The following is an 18,389-nucleotide window of genomic DNA, read 5'->3' on the forward strand; positions in this document are numbered from 1 at the left end:
CTAATCACCTATACAACAACAACAACACACCACACATTACACAGTTACAACAGAAATAATCGGTATCATCTCTCTCTCTCTCTCTCTCTCTCGCTATATATATATATATATATATATATATATATATATATATATATATATATACAGGGTGGTCGTGCATGAATGTCGGAAAATTCGCGAGATGAATCTACAGGTAAAAACAAGCAAAAAATGTCATATGAACATTGGGTGAATGCGGCTTCGTTTGGACGCTAGAGGCGTCTGAAATGTCACCTTCCGAGGCGGCAATTTGCAATATCTCAAGAACAGAGAGAAATACGAATGTCGGGTCAAAACATATCAAAGAAAACCCATTCGAAGAGTCCAATTATGCATACGTGGTGGCGAAACAGTGGCAGCGCTAGAGGGGGGCACAAAGAAAGTGAATGAAACATGGAGAAAAGTGAACAATTTACACTGAAAAATTGTAGGAGGGGATGTTACTTGGAATATGCAACAACAAATGTTAATGAACAAAGGCAACAACAGCTAGTCTGTAGGGACTTTATGAGAGGCGGATTGTAGGAATACAGTATCTTTGTAATGGCGAGAAATAGGAATGTCGGGTCAAAAGATATCAAAGGAAATGCCATCCGAAGAATCCAATTATGTATAAGTGATGGCGAAAGAGTGGCGGCGCCAGGGGAACCATAAAGAAAGTGAATGAAATGGGGAGAAAGGTGAACAATTTACACTGACAAACTGTAGGAGCGGATGTTATATGGAACATGCAGCAACAAATGTTAATGAACAAAGGCAACAAATGGCTACGCTGTAGGGACACTATGAGAGATGGAATGTTGAAATACAGTATCATTTTAACGGAGAGAAATAGAAATGTCGGGTGAAAAGATATCAAAGGAAATCCCATCCGAAGAATCAAATTTTTCACACGTACTGCGGAACAGTGGCGGCGCATGGGAGCTGCAAAGAAACTGTTAAACACTCTTAGTGATGAAACGTGCAGATCGTAAAAAACACGTATGAAAGATGAGACCCAGTGTACTGTAAAAACAAGAGGTATTGTTCTTACCATGGTCAACTTAATGCCATTCTATAGCAGCTGTTCAATATGTCCTCCTTGTTCTTCGAGACAGACAGTTACACGATGGCGTAAGGATTGTCTGACTGGTGCCAATATCGCTGGCGTTTGCCGTAATGTGGCAAATGCAGCACATACACGCTGGCGAAGATCTTCAACATCATGCAGGGGCCGTGTATACACGAGACTCTTCACGTAACCCCACAGGAAAAAATCTAGGGGATTCAGGTCGGGTGAACGTGGGGGCCATGCTTGTCTTCCACCACGACCTATCCACCTGTGTGGAAATGTTTTGTTCAGATATGCACGAATGGTGAGACATGAGTGGGCAGGGGCGCCATCATGCATAAACCACATACACTGTCGTGTCCTCAGTGGCACATCTTCACGCAGAATAGGTAGGTTCTGAGTCAGAAACTGGAGATACGATATTGCGTTCAATCGCTGTGGTAAGAAATGTGGTCCCACAACGTTGTCGCCAATAATACCAGCCCACACATGCAATTGGAAACGCTGTTGATGCTTCGTCTCTACAATTGCATGCGGGTTGTTGAGTGCCCATCGATGGTCATTGTGGAAATTTGTGATGCCATCCCGTGTGAATAATGCCTCATCCGAGAACAATACCTGTGTTAGAAAGGCTGGTGAAACACGGCAGCGGCGGTATAACCAACGACAGAAACGTCGTCGGGTTTCATAGTCACCATCGTATAACGCATGCGTTTGTTGTACGTGGTATGGTCTGAGATTATTACTATGCAAGATGCTTAGCACGACTTGATGCGAAACGTGTTCCTGCCTTGCTATTCGTCGGGTACTAATACTCGTGTTCCGGGTCACATGTCGGAGTACCCTCTCTTCCGGTGGGGGCGTTCGAACGCGTCGTCGTCTCGGAATGTCTGTGTTGGGAAGGAATGGCCCAGTGTCCCGCAATCGCTGATGAATACGAATAAACATCCCCGGTACTGGAATTTGTCGATCTGTGTAGCGTTCCGCATATAACCTACGTGCTTCTTCTGCATTACCTTCCGCTAAGCCGTACATCAAAAATGCATATCTGCCATTTCGGCGTTAGTGTATACTACCATATTGATTGTGGTGCATTACACATAGCGCTTGTCAACATCAACACTGTTTCACACGACACAAAGTAAACCACATTCACATACACATGGATTACTGCCCTGCCTGTAGAGTGTAGCACTAAAACGCTTGTGCTGTTACTGTCATTGCCCCATGCAGTACGAATGAACTGTGTGCTGTCCTCTGCACCTTCGATGCGAACGCTCTCGTTACCCACGCTTTCATTACTCCTATAACTAACTCTACTACGCGACGCTCTGCAGGCCCCCTTGTTCCACCTACTGTACCTATGCGCCCTCTGTCATTGGACATGTATCATACAGTACACCTAGAGTTGTATTCCTTGTTTCCTGATTGCTTTCAAATAGTTGTGTTTTCACCAATTTCAACTTTTCTCCATGTTTCATTCACTTTCTTTGTGCTTCCCCTGGCGCCGCCACTGTTTCGCCATCACTTATACATAATTGGATTCTTCGGATGGCATTTCCTTTGATATCTTTTGACCCGACATTCCTATTCCCACCATTACAAAGATACTGTATTCCTACAATCCGCCTCTCATAAATTCCCTACAGACTAACCGTTGTTGCCTTTGTTCATTAACATTTGTTGTTGCATATTCCAAGTAACATCCCCTCCTACAATTTTTCAATGTAAATTGTTCACTTTTCTCCATGTTTCATTCACTTTCTTTGTACTCCCTCTAGCGCCGCCACTGTTTAGCCACCACTTATGCATAATTGGATTCTTCGAATGGGGTTTCCTTTGATATGTTTTGACCCGACATTCGTATTTCTCTCTGTTCTTGAGATATTGCAAATTGCCGCCCCGGGAGGTGACATTTCAGACGCCTCTAGCGTCCAAACGAAGTCGCATTCACCCAATGTTCATATGACATTATTTGCTTGTTTTTACCTGTAGATTCATCTCACGAATTTTCCGACATTCATGAACGACCACCCTGTATATATATCCGGTGTTCTAAAAATGGCGCCCACAGACCACAGAGCATTATTCTACAGATCACAATAAGGCGAAAATATTATATGATGGTGTGTTCTCCTGAGCCTCCTTTAGCCGCTATGGGGAAATCAAAATTTCAGAATGTGGCAAAGTCGCAGATTAACTTGGAACAATTAACATTACTCTACGAATACATCAAGCACTTAAATCGATTGCTACACTAATAAGTGATGCTAATGTTAATCTTTATCTATTTAAGCTGTCATCTGGAAAGGATCTATATTATGGTTCTTTATTTGTGACGTTGCCACATAGCGCAATTCGTGTCTCCAGACGAAGACCCAGAAGGTATACTAATATATATATATATATATATATATATATATATATATATATATATATATATATATATATATATATATATATATATATATAAGTGCATTGTTTGGCACATAATGAAACAATGTTGCAAACAATATAGAAAGTTACTAATGATACCACTTTGTTTCCCGTTTCTCTGTATATATATATATAATATATAGTCATCATGTTGCAACAAAGCGCCTCTTTTCAGAGTTTCTTTAGTAGTCCAATGTACACATGTAAGAGATTTTACAACGTAGGTGGTCAGAATTTAAAAGCAAATTCGTCCGAATCGTCACTTATAAAATACTCGTCTGAATTATCCACAGCAAATGATATGGAAAATGAGGGAAGTGGGAAAATGAGAATATTCTTAACATCAGAACTCGAAGACCAATATGTGAAGAAAAGTCAAGAAATCTTTATGTTAATCAACAACTCATTTGATAAAGTTGCGAGGAAGTTCCTAAAATCTAAGTATGACGACTTAGTTGAGCAACTCATGCTTGAGAAAGAAGAAACTTTTCAGAAACTAAGAGAAGATCTATACTATCTACAGCAAAGAATGGAAAAGACTATGACCACAAGGCAACAAAAATTAATGATGTCACCTTTATTTCAAGAATTGAAGAGTAAGTTTGAGAAAAGCACTCGCCAAACCCTCCTTCAGTATAAGCTTTCGGGAATGAAAAGACTTAAATCATTCTTCCGTCGGTATGTGTTTACTAATTTTTTTCGTAATATATGTGAAACAGCTATATTCACCACAGCTTTAACCCTAATCATCGTACTTTAAACGTTTTGGGCTTGAGCTTCCTGAAAAGGTTAAGCAGAAATTTTAAAGTAATACATTTATACATTCATTCACTTCGGTAGCATCCATTCATTAAAAGAAAAAAAAGTGTAATCACAATGAAACTATCATCCAATGTTAGAGAAAAGAAAGTGTACAGTACTTTTTAGGAGCTCTCACCTACCTATATTAGGCAAGAAATTTGTATCTAAAAAGTGATCTGAATCATCTTCTGTTAATTGTTAAGAAAATGACAAAGCAAGATGTTTTGGACTACACCTAGAAAACCTAGGGAAGAAATGTGTGTGTATATTTAACAAAAAGTGATCAGTCTACCTCGGCAAATGTTTTGAAAACACGTTCAGTAATATTTTTAGAACCTCACACTTGCATAAGCAAAGGAAGAAATCATCAAAAGAGATCCATCTAGCCTTTTAATGTTTTTGGAACTGAAAGCTGTGCAGCATGTTTTAAGGACGTCATACCTACGTAAGCTAGGCAGGAAATTGTTTTGCATTGTGAAAAGCTCATAATTAAGTAATGCATTAGGATTTCTTCACATGACAAGTGAAAGAAATTGTTCATCATCTCTTCTGCAACTGGTAAAAATACTTCAAGGATTGATTATAGTAAATGTTGACACATAATGTGACTAATTCCAGTTGGCTAGAAAAAGCTTATTCACTTCGGAGAAACTTATTGTTGGAAGAATAATGGAAACTGGCTTCTTGTCGTCGCTTGTTGAAAAATAATTGAATGACTATATATTAAAGTACATGTTAGTTGTTTGCACTTCTTTAATATGTCATACGGCCTCTCGACTGTTCATTGTTGTTATTTGGAATTTGTTGTCCCATTTAGAAAAGCTTTTTGTATGTACTGAAGAAAATATTTGCCATTAGGTCTAAATATTGAAAATAAAACAGAGTAAGAGTTGATTTACCGTTTTCAGAACAATATATTTTAGCAGGAAAAGAAGTGGAAATAAATAGATAATTGTAATTAGTACATTTCGTTTTATTTTTTGCTTTCTTCCTATATAAAATGTACATATAAAATACAACAATGCATTACCTGCCATATTTTGCTATATCAGAGGATTTGGAGTTAACCCTTAAAAGCAAACATCTTTTTTTTTTTTTTTTTTTTTTTTTTTTTTTTTTTACATTCGCCAAAGGAAACATGGGTGAATTTGAACCCATGACTGATAAATGTTACTTATTACTTTATATTTTGAAGCATTTGCTTGAAAATTTATGAATTAAGAATATACTATTTTTACTTAACAGAATCAAGAAAAACCGGTGAAAAATTAAACACAGAAACGTAAAATATATTTGTATAATACTTACATTTCTGAGGTATTAAATTTTACAGCGGTATGAACGTTGCAAAAAAAAAAAAAAAAAAAAGTCGGTAGAAAAATGCTAATAGTTATCAACAGAGAACTTTATTTACTGTTCACCTTAAAGCTAGTGAGGAAACATCTACAGTCTTGATTAAGGGATGCATGTTTTGCAAATAACATCCCGATGTTCTCCACAAATAACTCACTGGAAAAAGTCACGTGAAAGGAAAGATAGGTGAAAATTCACCCAACGATTACGTATACAACGTAAACAGAAAGTATTTTAAACAGGTTTGCACTGCGATCATAAAGCCCGTATCAAGCAGTATTCGTAGGTTTTCTTAAGAAAATTTCCCTCAAATGAATAAAAAATTTTCCCTTTTCATATCAAATTTTCTCTAGTTTGTTGAATGTCCAATTCCTATGACAGACTTTATGTGATCAGATTAATTTAGCTTTATCAAAAGAAGTGCCAATCACATTTGTTTTATTCATTTGCTTTCTGCTTCTATTTTTTTAAAAAAAACTTTTTCCTTCACTTTTTTAAAAATACAATTACACGTAGCCAACAATATGTGAAAATTATGCTACTTTGAACAGATACACACACACGAAGCATTGCTATTGTATTGGTTTATTTCTGAAGAACAAAGGGAAATTTAAACATTAATATCGGTCAATCAGTCAGCGCGAGAATGTACCAGGATTTTCACATTTTATTGAAAAATTCCCTTTTTCCGCTTTTTGTTGAATTAATCTATGAAATTTCCATACATTAGAGAAATTTCCTTCAAACTACGAACACTGCTGCCACGTGAGAAACATAGCATGCATTTACGCCGATCCCAAGAGTTTCAGTATTTGCGTGCTACCCTGTATTATTTTTCGCGCGCTACCCTAGAGAGCTGTTTGAAGTTGGTCATGTAAAATGTACAGAAAAAATGGGTAAGAGAACAGAACCTAACCAACCTCTGCGGGCCTCCTAACCTGTTCCTACTACTACTACTACTATTACTATCACTACTACTACTACTATTATTATTATTATTATTATTATTATTATTATTATTATTAATGTTACTTCTACTACTAATAACAATACTACTATTACTTCCATTTCTACTACTACTACTACTATTATTATTATTACTATGGATCTGTATAGTAAAACTGCAAGTTTATTTTAATGAAAAAAGTGTTAAGCAAATTTTAAAAAAAATTAAAAACTTTCCTTGGGCAGGGTTTGAACTCACGCCATAAACGATTTTCATTAAGAGCACGTTTCGCTAGAACGCTCGGCTACGAGTGCCAACAGCTGTTGGCCTTTACTTTCTGCTTTATGTACGTCATGACTCTTGATGTCCTATATGTATCGGCCAATAAAATCAGAGTATATCTGATGGGATCCGCGAAAATGCATATAGCATGGAGAACAAAAGTCAACGCAGTGTTGCCAGTCTGCAGCAAAAGAAATAACTTTTATCTATGAATTTTCATCCATGTTTCCTTTTAGGGGTTAATTAACTGTCCGTAGGCTATTAGCGAGCACTTCAAACTCTTGTATACAGAGTTTAAATCTCTCTCTCTCTCTCTCTCTCTCTCTCTCTTTTTTTTTTTTTTTTTTTTTTTTTTTTACGAAACTGGGAAATTTATATAGAGTATGCCATATTTATGAAGTGTACATTGCAATTTAGAAATACGATGAGAAGAGTTATTATTTTTCTTACTTTTATGCAATTCTTTGTTTTATGAAAAATAGTACTACGTTATGTGAGAGAAGTTGTGACTTATTTAATTATTGTTTTCTGTTTAATTACTTCTTGAATAAGAATACACGTTACCTTCCCTTTTCACCATATCAGTTGTGGGCAGTGTTTCTTCCTGGCGTATTTTTTGGGGAGGCAGTGTCCCCGGAGCTCTGAGAGTGCCCCCGGAGGAGACCAAAACAATACGTCTATAATATAATAATATATAGAATACTGGCATGTGAAAATAACATGTGCCCCTTCGAATACTAGGTGTGCACCCCGGAACATTTTTTCTGAAAGGAACACTGGTTGTGGGAGCTTCACCTCCGTGGATGAAACATGCGTATAGGGTAAAAGTCTGAATTTGAAGCACCCAACCGAATAACGATATATCGGTATGTTACATTTCAGTGATTCAGAGAAAAACGAGAAAAAGTTTGTAGTATATATCAAGATTATAATAGAAAAAAATAAAACAGCAGCTAGCGACATTCATCAAAGTATCAGAAGCATAACACGTAAAATAAACGTGTCTGCATGAAAGAACGGGAGGTTTTTCTCTGAACTACTAAAAACGTAACATATATCGTTGTTCAGCGGAGTGCTTCATTTCTTGTGAGGTAAGAATCTGAATACAAATTGTCGCCCCATTCCCCAAATTTTAAATGATCTTATTCTTAAATTTAAATGCATTATATATATATATATATATATATATATATATATATATATATATATATATAATATATATATATATATATATATATATATATATATATATATATATATATATATATATATATATATATATATATTACCAAAAGTAAACGTAAGCATGTCAAGTGTCATCTCTAAATATTATATTAAAACTCACTTTAAAAAGTTTGAAGGAAACTAACAAAACAGATGCAACTAAAAAGGTGCCAAACAACATTCCAAAGGTGATAAAAATCCATCTGTAAGGAAAGTATCATCTGCAGTATGAAACATCTCCTTAACTGTAGAGTGCTTGTTATCATGAGCGAAAGTAGTAACTAATTGCACACCTTCTGGAATAATCTTTCCACGCAAGAAAGAAAAGCTGAAACTATAAACAGCACTACTCTGGATATTTAATATTGACTTCAAATTCTGAATATATTAACAGTGATTTGTTTCTCCTATGGATAAGACATGTAATGCTCCTTCTCATAATTTGACTATAGTATTAATTATTATAAAACAGATGGTTACTTGATCTTGTGCCGTGTCTTTTAATCGTAAGATATTCGCACGCATTTGCGAGTTAGACAAACAATGTAAGCCTTAAAAGAGAAAGGAGTAATTATGCAATGTCGAAGGTTTCTCTTCTTCTTGTAGACGCAGTCTTCATCTAAATCGACACCGCGGAAGACTGAGTCTTGGCTCAATTGGAAACGCTACCACCTCAATCGGATGGTTGAAGGAAGAGAATTATTGCAGTAGATCCTTTGGCACGATGATGAAGCTCCACACGAAATATGACCTCACAACGCCATGAGGTAAGCTAATGATTATCAAGAAATAACCTGGTTCCAGTACTACTAACTTTGTAATTAATGCTGATAGACAATATCAAATGAAGATTGGACCCGTTAATCCTCAAGGTGAGTTTATACGAGGAGCGTTTTTTCAAAACTCGATAGAGGTCAAAAGATCATTTTTACAGAAATTGCATTTTTGTTATTATTGTAGATAAATTTTTATTTAAGAAACGTAATTGAAGGTAATACTGTTTATTATCCTGGGACAAGTACAGACAGCGTGAATCTCCTTCTCCTAGAAGATACAAACATTTATCATAGAATTGGCTACTTAAGAAGTAATTTTTTTTTTCAAAACTCTGTAGAGAACATGAACAGGAAACAAAGGAATGTGACTGAACCTGAATTTGCTACTAGTGTTATTGTTTTTATACTATTAACCTGTTGTATTACTATTGCGATTTTATTTTTATTTCGTCATGATATATTCTTTATGCAGTTTTTATTAGTATTTTGTTTTATTGAGTTAGTTTTGTGTACAGTGTAATGGGTTATACTTTGTTACAAGAATGATAAAAGTAATAGACATTATGGAAAATTTCAAAAAGCAACACTAGAATGTAAGAACACAAAGTGCTTACAGTAGTAAGTAATGAAGCATACATTTGCGTTGTAGTTAGCAGTCTCTGAGAACATCTTCATATAATCCTCTTGGTCCTTCCGGCAGTTCAAAAAGTGTATGAGTATCTCTATGTCTTTCTTCTTCTCACTGGACACCATATTAATGTTCTGTAGGCATGAGGACCTCAGCATTTTTTTGTGACATGCTTTAAATCCAGATTTGAAACAGAACCTCCACAGGTAGCCCATAAGTGTTCTGCACACTTACAGTAACAGTACATATTTGTGTAGGATATGACATGTTGCATCCCTATGTGAAATGGCAACTTTGCTTCCAGAATCTTCTGAGAAGTCTCCTTCAGTGTTTTGATTTGCTAGTTCTTGTTGAGAATTTTGACAACTCCATGGGATTGCAGGTTTCGGTAGTATTCAGCTATGTGCTGTGCATCCTCTTATTCCTCTGTATCTCCGGAACGATTGAGATCGAAAGTTTTTTTTCCTTTCATGGGTTTAATTGTACACAAAAGTACTTCGTTTGTACATAAAGTCGTCCACAATTTTGTGTCACACATCAATCGGTTTCCTCGTTAGTGTTTTAGGCTCACCTTAAGGTAATCACGCATATAGGCGATTTAACATATTTTGGGAGAGTAATTTTGTGGTTCACTGGCATTTCGTCGCGTCTCTGCCACTGGTGGTATAGTTTTCAAATTGGGCCACCGCGGATCGTCTCTGCGGAGCCGCCAATTTTTGGCAAGATGTCGTTAGTGGCCCATCGGTGGTCCACCAACGCTTACGGCATGGAGCAAAAATCCTTCGAACATGCATGATGAAACAAATCTTTTATGCAAGTGATCATGCAAGCATGTGCGTGTATGGCTCCCTTTATGCAGAGTCGTTTTGACGTATGATTAGTGTCGTACTAAAGGCCTGATACTGCAGGAAACATGTTAGTCGAACTCTTTAGTATGGCACTAATCACGCGTCAAAATGACTTTGCATAAGGCGCATTATTATTAAGCGTTCTGCCTATTGGTAGATCCTGCGACTAACGAGTTCTTTCTTTTCTTAAGGTTGAAGCCGTTTCCATGCTTCTCGTTCTTCCGTTTTCTCGTTTAGCTCCCAATATATTTAAAGTTTACTCTCTGTTAATTTCTTTCAAATTCACATTAAATAAACAAATAGAGCTCGGAACTCAAAAAATCCTGTTGTTTCTTCAAGTTGCAAACTATCTCCAGAATATCCCAATATACATCATAGAAATGCGTTCTCTTAGTTGATATCCAATTACGTAAACCTGAAAAGCAGATATTAAAAATAACAAAATTCAAAGTAAGCACTTGGTATTATAGAATGTTTATCTGTTTATATCCAATTCGATTTTGAAACGCTGCTATTATCCATGTAGTTGTGCCGAAAACATTAAACCGGTGCCATTATGAATGCCGTGTCTCAACTTGCGTGTGACGGAGTGTTTTATTGATAGTAGTGAAATGTCATTGAAAATCAAAATTCATTGGGAAGCTCATATCTGTTTTTCACACACATTTTTCGTACAACCGAATAGTGAAACAATGTCGGCTAAATGCTTAATTATATAGCTCCTTAAAACAGGGGTGCCCACAAAGGGGGGCTATGACGCAAACTGCGTCATTGAAATATTTGGGGGGTTAAAAATCTATATAAATATGTTTGAGGGGGTGTAAAAATTAATCGCAAAGATTTTTTTCATGGAAGAACACCTACGGATAGACAATTGAGGGGGTGCGTCATGGACATGAGGGGGGGGGCACCACTGCCTTAAAATGTATAATATCTTCCTTTCAGAGGTTCGAAGAAACTGTAGATGTCTTGGAGAAGAAATAATAACTGCCGTCGCGAGTACTTAAAACGTACACTGTAAAAAATGAGGTGTTGAAACAGCAAAAAATGACTACCACTTTAGCGTATTACTTGGGTCTTAATTCAACACCAAACACATCGCCTTCCGAACATATCAGAAATAACTCGCTACTACCTGAGATAATTTGCATTAGTATTTATCGTTTAATACGAGCAAAGGTTTGCGAAATACTGTATATTTGGCATTTATGCCAAGTAACGAATAATGTTCTATGTTTCCTGTAATCGGTCACAATAATATTGTTGTAATCCTGTGAATCGTTTGACAACAGTTCTGCCATCTTTTGTTCATACTTGCTTAGACACAAGAATAACATATAAAGAAAACAGATGGAAGCACTGCTATCTGTGCAACTCTTGTCAAATGATTCACAGGTTTACAAAAATATTATTGAGACCGATTACAGAAAACATAGAATGTTATGAGGTACTTGACATAATGTGAAATATATTTCGCAAAGCTTTGCTCATACCAAACAACAAAATACAATACTGACAGCCAGTAACGAGGTATTTCTGATATGCTATGAAGACGATGTGCTTAGTGTTGAATTGATACAAAGTAACACGCTAAAGTCGTAGTCATTTTGTGTTGTTTCAACACCTTATTTTTTACTGTGTATAGTTGCGATTGTGATTCATTTAGGTCGATAGAGATTGGCTTTCCGAGGCAACGTTGAAGATGACAGCGGTTTAAATAAAAGGGTTTCTTGCAAACATTCGAGTTGTTACGACGTTTTGACCCATTTTCTTAAAGAATTATACAGCGCCAGAGAATACCACTTATTGAACCCCAGAATTTCAAAATAAACTTACCTTGTGCTCCGGTGAGGAAATCATCAATGCCATTGTAAGTTAACTGCGTGCCGCTGGAAAGTTCAGCGTTATGGGTGACGAAACACAAGAGATTAATGTTTCTGAACAACTTCGTGTTTGTGTGAGATATGTGAAAAATTCTAAACCCATAGAGCACTTTTTAAAATTTGTTAAACTTCCTGATGTAAATGGTGAATATATATCGAAAACAATTATCGAAACTTTGGTTTCTGTAGGTGTTAATTAGGACTCAAAATGCATTGGACAAGCTTACGATGAAGCACGCGTTATGAGAGGTCATATAGGTGGTGTGCAAAAGTTATTTCGGAAGTTTGATCTCCTCATATTGTTTATCAATTGATATGCGCAACAGTTAAATTTAATAATTGTAGAAGTGTGTTCGTTTGATCACGTGAATCCCTTTTTTTGATTTATTGCAGACTTTGCATAATTGTAGTAGTATGAAAGTAGTATGAAAGATTTTCTAATTTCCGATAGTATTCCGAATAAAAGAACACAAGGTTACAATCAAGAGAAGTTTCATACAGAACTTCCAGTATTTGACAACATTGAGAACGAGTTTGACAAACTATTCTGCAAGGAAAATGTATGTGCAATTCGTAGCATTCAAGCTTGTCATCCTAAATTAAAACTATTCTTGATAAAGGAGACAATGGAAGAGTTTGCTACGCAATTCGAAATAAATTTTCCTGAACGTCAATTCGTTGTAAAAAAAAAAAAAAAAAAAAAAACGTAGAATCTCTTATCAAGGAGAAAGAAATTACAAATATCTTTGACCTGCATGCTGCTCTCGTAGGGTGGGGCGTTTTGCACTTTTGTTGGAAATTCGATGACGGTTAGTGCGGAAAAGGTGCCATTAGTGGCGCCGACCTTACTGATTTTAATTTTTTTTTTTTGGACGACCCCTTACCCTGCCCCAACGGACTTAAAGTTTTATAAGTGTTTGGTTAGGCAACACGTACAACACCAATGACAATAAAGCTAGTTGTGGTCGTTTCTAGAATTACCTGATGGCTATAATACAATTATTTTATTAAAAGAAACTTGTAGCAATGCCAGTAAATAATTTTAAAATGTTTGTGAGTCAAAGTACAGCCATATTAGCTCAGTTGTTGGAATTAATGTCCAGATTTTGTTTGGAATGCCACGCTAACGATGTTTATAGGTATAGCCCTTGATATAACACGATTTTCTTTGTGCAACTCTTCGCTTATTTTGCTCTGTACGCAAAATAACCCAGAACTCACCACGGGGAGGTGGTTGCACATCGAGTTCCGTCCAACCACCCACCCAGTAGGCATACGTTGACATAGTTCTTCTTGGTCTCGAAGCGAGGCATTCTTGTCCTATACTTCAGTTTGGCTCTAACGTAGATATCGCTTGCGTTCTTTCCGCACGTTTCGACGCTGCCTCGGACACCAGCTTCACTGTGCGTTCCCCAGCTTGACTATGGCAAGAGAATGTTGTTGTTAGAGTAGCTGAAGTTCGGATGTTTTCTTCAAGCTACTGATCCGTTATGTTTCGTGTGATTGGCGGCTCTGTTAGATATTTTGGCCACTTAATCATGTCGTAGTAATTTTCAGATGTAAAATTTAATTTCGGAACAATGAAGTCACATGGGCGGCTTGATCTCGGAGTCTTCTGGCCGCGGCACTTTTTTTTTTTTATCCTTCTCCAGCCTAAGGTTCGAATATGCGGATTTTCATCTGCTGTCATCGCTATCAGTAGGTTTTCATGATGGGCGTAGTATCCGTTTGTTTGTAGAACAGAATGAACTATGTGTTGTAGATTTTCTGGCAGAAAACGAGATAGCTTAACTATGCTAAACAGATACATGGCGCCCATTTCGCACGAAGGATTTCGCCGTATTGAAAACCAGACGGGAGCGTATACTTTAACAATGTACTGGCAAAGTAGACAAAATTGAACTAGGTTTATCAGTACTGATGTAGTGGCGAAGCATCCTATAGGTCAATGTAAGCCATCGTGAATGTGATAATGGTCCAGGTTTTCTGTTTGGTACATCGGTAGTACACATTCCTGTAGCAACAACCTTACAAATTTCAAAGAGATTGTTCTGGTCGCTGCTTAAACCATCTGGTTTTTCCATTTCACCCATTCAACGGGAATGGGTGTAAAGGAGACGATCGGTGAACGTTCATAATCCTTTAATTTCTTTCCGATGGGGCCGGAAAATGCGTTGGGTCCGGTCGTCCCACCATCCAATTCGGTGACCAGGTGTCGAAATGGCAACTCATTGGTATGAAGAAGGCAAATGAGATGCTGCAGTTTTTTTCATAGGGATCTTTGTATCTGACTTATCGCGCCGTTATCCCATCCTGTGTTCGTGGCTTCACCATCGCTGCCGACTACCTCAAGACTTGACACGTCATACTGGTTCTTCTCTAAAAGCTCCAATATAGAGTCGGCAATATCCTTGCCAGTGCCTGACTTAGGTGTGGTATGACCTAAGTATTCTGAACCAGGCTCCGATAGAACTGTGATATGCTTTTCTGTAACCTCTCGTCTTCGTAGTTTGCCGTTAATTTTTTCTTGCACAAGAGTTGCATCATTTTTTCTGTCGAAGTAGATACTTGTTATCGCCCGGCCTAGGTGAGCCTTTTCTTTCTGAATCTTCTCCCCAATTTATATTTTCCTCTTCGTGCCTTAGATCTGTCAACAACAAGATTTTTATCCTCTGTCGTTATGAGTCTCGCGTCCTGAAGTACAGCAGAAGCGATCAAAGCAACCTGTCTGTCTGAAGCTCCAGTTCTAAACGCTGCCTCCGCTGTATTTTGAAGACAGATGCGCTTTAGGCTATGCTTCCTTCTTGGACGCGCCTCGAAGTCAGATCCAAACGTGCTTCCCGATTCAACAGCTTCGCTGGATTCCCTTGTAGTTTCCGTTTTTCCCATTTTGGGCGGGAATTTCCCGCCTTAGGTACAAAATAAGGAAATTTGACTAGTACAGTTGGAAACACAACTTCATTACAAGAAAACGAAATATGAACCATGATCCTACGATATATAGTCTTGTTGCAATAGCTGCTTGACTGAAACTCTAAAATTTACCTAAAAAGGCAAGGTCCTATAAGGGTTAACTGCATGAATGGCCTCCCCGATCACCCGACCTCACTGTGAGTTTTTATTGTAGAGGTGTTGTATATCAATTACAAACTAATAGAGTTTATCATCCTACAACTTTAATACGTTTGCTACAATGTTACATATCTACATAACTCATACACTTTCACATTAAAAAAAAGTTCAGCTGCTGTGTTCATAGTGATATCACTGTGAGCATTGTCCTTCACATTCGCAAAGCAACGTACAGACGAGGCTGTTCTTAATACAAGTACATTTCCCAGTACAGCGCAGTTTGCAAGGGCATGTCACTAGTTGTCGACTGTTATCAGACATACTCCTCAACGTAGTCCACACAGGTTGGTAACCGAGTCCGATATCTGTTTCCTTCCAACCCCAGTTCAGGGGTTCACCATCATGCACATCCTTTTCGAGGCACTGTCGCCAGATCTTGACTGAAGAGTTGTTCTTCTTGTATGGAGATTCAATGCGTCTTCGGTTGGAGGTATTCAGTCTATTGTGGGATTTTTCTTGCTGAATAGAATACGTATGGTTTCGTTGACTTCCTCACAAGTACTTGATCTGTTGTACATGAGCGTCAGAAATCGCTGGATTAGCAAGCGAGATTGGTAGCTTACAACATCGTGAGAATGAACGACTGACAGTTCCCGGAAAGCTGTATCCACTTCTCTAAACGGCATCCACGTATTCCATGCACTTGTCTTGCCAACGCCAAGGAAGGCTGACACTATGTCACAGCCCGTAAAACTGTGAAAAAACGGCAGCAAATCTATCGTTCCAGAAGGTAAGATTGTACACATGGTGTGTATAGGAATGAAACGTCGCATTTTTGCAGAACCAAAATCAACCCATAGTTTCTTCAGAGTGGGTGGCAGATGCAGAAACGCAAAGACAGCGATAACAACAACATCGGAGTCAACTGTAAGAACTGTAATATTTTTGTCTCTCTTCTCGGCGGCATGACGGACGTGCGGAAGGATTCTTCCATCAGCTTCTATGTGGGATGAGGGAGAAATACCAGTAATATGTAAGTCTGAGGAAAGGATAAGACTTGATTTCCTCTTGTGCAGAATATTTCTCTTTCTGAAATATCAGCTGCATTTATTGTTTCGGCTAGGGATGCGCTCGAGTCGAGACATGTCTCGAATCTCGACTCGAATTCGAGTCGAGACACTCTTTGTAAAATTTGAGACGAGTCGAGACAAACGTATTTCTCGACTCGAATTTTCGAGTCGAGACTCGAGTCGAGTCGAGACAGCTAGTAAAAATCTCGACTCGACTCGAATGTCTCGAAAATCTTTCTATAATTTTTAATATTATTTCGAAGAAAGTACTCGCTCAGAAACACTCGGCACGAGAATTTCGGAAACTGCAGGACTTGTCAGGTGTTCGAGGAGTGCTGTGGTGATTGTCTTCAACAAGTGGCGAAACCAAGAGGAAAAGACGTCCAAATGTCGAGGGGTTGGGCGCCCCCTACTTCATTAAAGATGTGGAGAATAAGAACGAGGACAGAAAAAGAGAAAGAGAACACTGACCGTTGGGAATTATTCCTTGTTGAAGCGATGGTTGGAGTAATAAAACCAGTTAGTATTTCCGCTGTTGTATTGTTGATTTCAGAGAAATGTTCAAAAATAAGCAAAACGTGACTCTGCACAAGATGTTTACTTACCCATAGTTTTATTTATTGTCAACTGAACCCTGAGTGTCTGGGATGTTTCTGTCCCTTCTCACTTTACAACTTGAGAGGGGAGGGGGTATTATCATTAGGGTACCACTAGTAGTACACCGCTAAAAGAAATGCTTTAGTGCTGCGTCGGAAGCGGAATGTTTTGTATATATTTCTTAAAATGTTATCCATTCATAAAGTATAAATTCCCCCTCCCTCCCCTCATTCTGTTTCCAATACAGAGAACCGACTCTTTAAATGAAGAACGAACCCTGAACCTTCCCGAAAATGCTAAAATGATTGATGCGTACAAATAACAAATCTGTGGATGAATCAGAAAATGCAGATACATGAGAAGATACTTGATGCAGTGCAGTCCAACACATGTAAATAGATTTGAAGTGTTCATATTTGTGTATGTGTACGTGTGTATGTGCTTGTTTCTGAGTATTTAAATGCGCGTGTGTCTCGTAACTGTTATATTAATATCCACTGGATTAAGTGAAAGTATAAAATGGATTTGATGACTGCCAAATTGACGTCACATTGATAAGTCATTATTTTTTAATATTAATAATATTAAATTAGATTATAGTTTAGCGTCGTTTTTAGGAGCAAAGCTCTACAAGACGTGAACGTACAGTTTAATGTCGGATTTGAAATACATGAGCTCCTACCATGAATCAAACCTCGTTAGAGAAAGGCGCATCGCTAACAACATAGCGACGGGGAGCTAAACATTTAGTAATATGTATATTAAGTTGTAAAATTATATTCGTTTAATTTTCACTAATATAATCTTCACAATATAAAGCATTCGCTAGACACGTTATCTTGTTTAAAAACAAAAAGCCTATCTCTTATGTTTCCGTCTCGGGGTTGGACTGCGGGATGATAGAAATCCGAAAGAGATGTTTTTATTATATTTTGTACAGTAGATCTGCTCCTTCATAATCTCCGTGTTTGATAAGAATGAACCTCCCTGGCTCACGAAAATATGTACGTAATATAACAAACCATGCACATTAAATGCCAGACTAATATAGAAAACATTGAAGATGTTTCCCTAGAAAATTTTCTTCGGCCGTCCATGTCTGGAGCAGGGATGAATTCAGGGGGTAGCCCGGGGGGGAATCTCCCCCCGAAAAAAAATCATTCCCCCCGGAGAAACTCCAGAAATTTCAGTCACAAAAATGTAGAAATTACTTCACCCAATTATTTGCTTTTCTTTCCGTGCACGTGCAGACGAAATCCGATCTCTCAATATACATATAAATGACGCAGACTCATTCTATATAAATATTAAACATGTAACATCTAAGATAGGATACCAAATAGTGAATAAAACTTGTATTTCTTAACGCTATGACCGAGTTTG

Source organism: Thermobia domestica, chromosome 15 (genome assembly GCF_964235325.1).
Source record: "Thermobia domestica chromosome 15, izTheDome1.hap1.1, whole genome shotgun sequence".
NCBI classification, from domain to species: Eukaryota; Metazoa; Arthropoda; class Insecta; order Zygentoma; family Lepismatidae; genus Thermobia; species Thermobia domestica.